This window comes from Gekko japonicus, unplaced genomic scaffold (assembly GCF_001447785.1).
Source record: "Gekko japonicus isolate JY-2015 unplaced genomic scaffold, Gekko_japonicus_V1.1 scaffold36, whole genome shotgun sequence".
In the NCBI taxonomy this organism is placed as follows: Eukaryota; Metazoa; Chordata; class Lepidosauria; order Squamata; family Gekkonidae; genus Gekko; species Gekko japonicus.
This window is the reverse complement of record NW_015164182.1, coordinates 274,345-278,270: the sequence shown is the minus strand read 5'-3', so window position 1 is coordinate 278,270 and position 3,926 is coordinate 274,345. Positions and strand designations below refer to the sequence as shown.

Genomic DNA, 3,926 nt, shown 5'->3' with positions numbered 1-3,926 from the left:
GCCAACCGCATTTACCACAGCAACTGGTTGGGTACTGTTCTAAGCAGAATGCTGACTAGATGAACCACGGCCCATAATCTTGAGCAAACTACAACTCCCAGCAGGCAGCGCAGCCGCTTGCGAAGCTGGTGGCTTGAGCCCGCCTCCTCGTCGACTCTTGGAGGCTGATGTGATTGGCGACTAGCGGTGATCAAGGAGGCTGGGCGGCTCCCGCGAAACGAGTGTGTGTGTGGTCAGGGTAGGTAGAGCTGTGCAGAGCAAGGGACCGGTTGAGAAGGTGAGCGTGCAGGGAATAGAGGTGGCATTGGGGAGGGTGGAGTTTCCCTGGCTGGGAGGGTTGGTGGGTGCACGTATATATGTATGCATAGAGTGGGGGCAATGCCAAGGTGGATCGCAGTCCCCTCCCCGCTGTTCCTGGGAGTGTTGGTGTTGGGTGGTACCCGCCTCTCATCTCCCCCCCCCCCCCGGGTTTAAGGGTGAGGGGAAGACAGGTTGCTAGTGGATCAGAAAAACCCCAGCCCCGTCGGCTCTTTTGCCCTAATCTTTAAGTCTGCAGGGATCAGTGCTTTCACCGGATGGAGCGAAATGTGTCTGTTCCAGGTAAAGGTGCTTTTCGGGCGGGAGGTGGGGTCAGAGGCAAAAGTTGGCAGCGCTGGGAGCCAAGTCGCGCTTAGAAATCATACCATCTGGTTTGGAAGCCCTCCCTTCCCTCTAACCTCGCAAAGATTCAGTAAGAAAGAAAGTGCACTCTGCACGTGCTCAGGAGCACTTTTCTGCTGGTTTTACTTTGGATGTGCCGAGGCTGGAACTTGACACCAGTTAAATCATCTTAAGAGGGTGGTGATCAGTGGTGAGAAAACAGGAGGGCAGTTTGTGCTACTTAATATCTGACAGGAGAGTTTTTGGAAATCACACATGCTTGGAAGACTCTCCCATAATCCCAGACGCATGTAGGCTGTTTGTGGTTAGCCACAGGGACAGGAAACCCTGTACAGGCATTGAGGCACATGCATGGCCCATAGATCCCCAGGATAGGTCCTGCAAGACTGACCTCGCTGGACAGCTCCAAGTACTCCGATAAGAGGAAAGGATGTGCTTTTATGCATTCGTAAAGAGCCTGCTTCAAAGGGGAGGGAGACACTTGTTGAGCTCTGCCATTCTGTGGTTACAGTTCCAGAGGGTTTTCCGTGTTTGTCTGTTGTAGCATAAGTAAGCAGGTGTCTCTGTGGCAATTTAAAGACTTGACAAGATTTTATCCCAACATGAGCTTTTGTGGACTAGAGCCTACATGGTCAACTTTTCCTTTGTGCTATTTATCTTGATAAAACCTAGATTCCACAGCCATTTCTGGTGTAAGCCAGTTTAGTTAAACTCAAGAAATGGCCAAGAACAGCTGTTGTGATTTTGTGGAATAAATTTTGCATAATTGCATCTCACCCTGTACTTCAACCGTTTCTATTTATTCTTTTTAAAAATATATATAAATGTTTTCACCAAGCTACATCTGACAAAGTGGGCACTAGTTCACAAAAACCTTTGGAATAAAATCTCATTCATTTTTAAGATGCCACATGACTAAGTGCCACTATCCTATGGTCATGTATGTTGCCTGCCTTTGATTGCTCAGTTTCTAAGGTGAAAAATGCTGCAGCTTCAGTCTGGCTGGAAGCTTTACCCTCTAACTTGGAAAATGTTCCCTACAATCCATATATGTATGGTTATTCAGAGGTTGAGGAAATGCACCCTGTACATGCTTAAAGGTAAAGGTTCCCTTGCTCGAAAGCCAGTCGAATCCGACTCTAGGGTTGCGGTGCTCATCTCCGTTTCAAAGCCGAAGAGCCAGCGCTGTCCAAAGATGTTTCCGTGGTCATGTGGGCGGCATGACTAAACACCAAGGCGCAGGGGATGGTGTTACCTTCCCACTGAAGTGGTACCTATTTATCTACTTGCAATTTCTTGCTTTCGAACTGCTAGGTTGGCAGGAGCTGGAACTAGAGACGGGAGCTCACCCCGTCATGTGGCAACTCGGGTCTCGAACTGCTGAACTACCGACCTTCCACAGCCCGCAGTTCAGCGTCTTAACCACTTGAGCCACCACAGCTCCCCTGTACATGCTTAGGTACTCCCTATTTTACTGCTATTGAGCCCTTGCTTCTCCAATGCCCAACACTGTATATTTGTTATATAGCTTTCTGGTTGCCCTGTCCATAGATGTACGTGCAGTTCTAAAAACTGGTGATGACTGTATCTTGCTTTTTGTGTGTGTGGAATGAGAAGATGGAGGGAAGATGGACTGTCGGGCTGCCTCTTCTCTACATACCTGGCTGGAAAGCACTGCTTAAAGCCAGGAAAGGTTTATACCGGGGTGTCTGACTTGAAGATGACAATGACAGTTTCGTAGACTGTTGTGGCCTCTTGATCTCTGTGTCTTGGTTCTCCTGCCTGCAAAATGGGTGCAGTGGTACAATTGTGATTGTCAGCTTTATTCTGGTAATGACAAAGGACCAAGAATGCCCCCCCTCTGATCAGTGGACAAATGTGTAAGAAATGACTGGTGAGGTGGTTTTGGATGCTCAGGTAGTTATGCCATTTTTGTTGGTGGCAGGGACTTCTTTCTTGAAGCAGTTAATTTATAAAACACTTGGGGTGGATCAGTCAGGGGCAACTGGTTGGAAAGGGGAATGGAACCTGGAAGGGATGGTGGATGAAAACACGGCAGGAGAGAAAGCAATGATTCTTTCCTTGAACCGCTTCCCTTTGGGGTGGCTGTTTATCCTCTGCTGGCTGTGCTTAAGATTCTTTGTTCCTAGGCCTGGTTGGCTTTTCCCTGGAGGGTTATGCTGCAAAAACCACATGGTTGAGAGGAGCTAGATTCTGCTTCGGTCCTAATGCCCCTTGCATAAGCAGGTCACCTTTCAGAGTTCTGCGTTCTCCGGGGATGAACGTTGGAGGGTCAAGATGTTAATCTCCTGGCAGTTCCAGCCTTTCTCCTCTACATCTGTATTCTGCAAGCCTATTAATTAGGTCTCCCTCTCCAAAGCCTACTTTCCAACTCCATTTTAAGAACTCATATATTTGATCTCCTCAGGTAGTTGTGTGTATAATTGTGGAAGGCAGGGTGGATCTTAAAGCTAGAAAGCTACATCATGGTTTTAAGAGGGCTTCCACAAGCGGAGCGTTCTTCCACTAGGAGTGCTCATGGGCTGCTAATCTGTTATCATTAACAACATATGCCATAAATAAGTGCACATTTCATCTTGGAGTGGTATCATGAGGGGGGTAGTAACATCTGCACAGCTGCTGTCACACACAGCTGCTGGCCAGCTCTCCTCTTTGCTGGTCATCTCTTTCCAGGGTTGTTGAAAATATAGTCGGGGTGAACGTTTAAACATGTTTGTTGCTTCTCAGGCCAGGCAGTTATTTTGCTGATGTTCAGTTCTACCCCAATGGCTGAGCACATGTCTTGAACACAACAGATTCAGGGTTCATTCCCAGTTAAAAGGGATCTTGGGTAGCAGATTTCGATCTAGACTAGAAAGATGAGTGGTCTGGCTTGGCATAAGGCAGTTTAATTTGTAAACACAAAACAAATGCTGTCTTCTGTGTGTGTGTGTGTGTGTGTGTGTGTGTGTGTGTGTGTGTGTGATGTGCCATCACGTTGCTTCCAACTTATGGTGACCCTATGAATTAATGACTTCCAAAATATATCCTATTGTTAATAGCCTTGCTTGGGTCTTGCAAACTGAAGGCTTGTGGCTTCTTTTATTGAGTCAGTCCATCTCATGTTGGGTCTTCCTCTTTTCATGTTTGCCTTTACTTTTCCTAGCTTTATTGTCTTTTCCAGTGAATTTTGCTTAATATAGGTGGGAAGATCAGAAGGCTAGAATTTCCTGAGATTTATTGTCAGGGTGTGGATTGTTATCTAT

The 3,926-nt window shown here is 47.1% G+C and overlaps 1 protein-coding gene across 1 annotated transcript in view; it reads left to right on the top strand.

Annotated features, from left to right (window-relative positions):
* The first annotated feature begins 228 nt into the window (after positions 1–228).
* Positions 229–3,926, top strand: part of ZBTB8B (zinc finger and BTB domain containing 8B) — a 33,396-nt gene continuing 29,698 nt past the window's right edge. The window contains exon 1 of the mRNA XM_015408054.1: positions 229–277. The gene's annotated coding sequence lies outside the window, so the exon portion shown is untranslated. The remainder of the gene's footprint in view (positions 278–3,926) is intronic.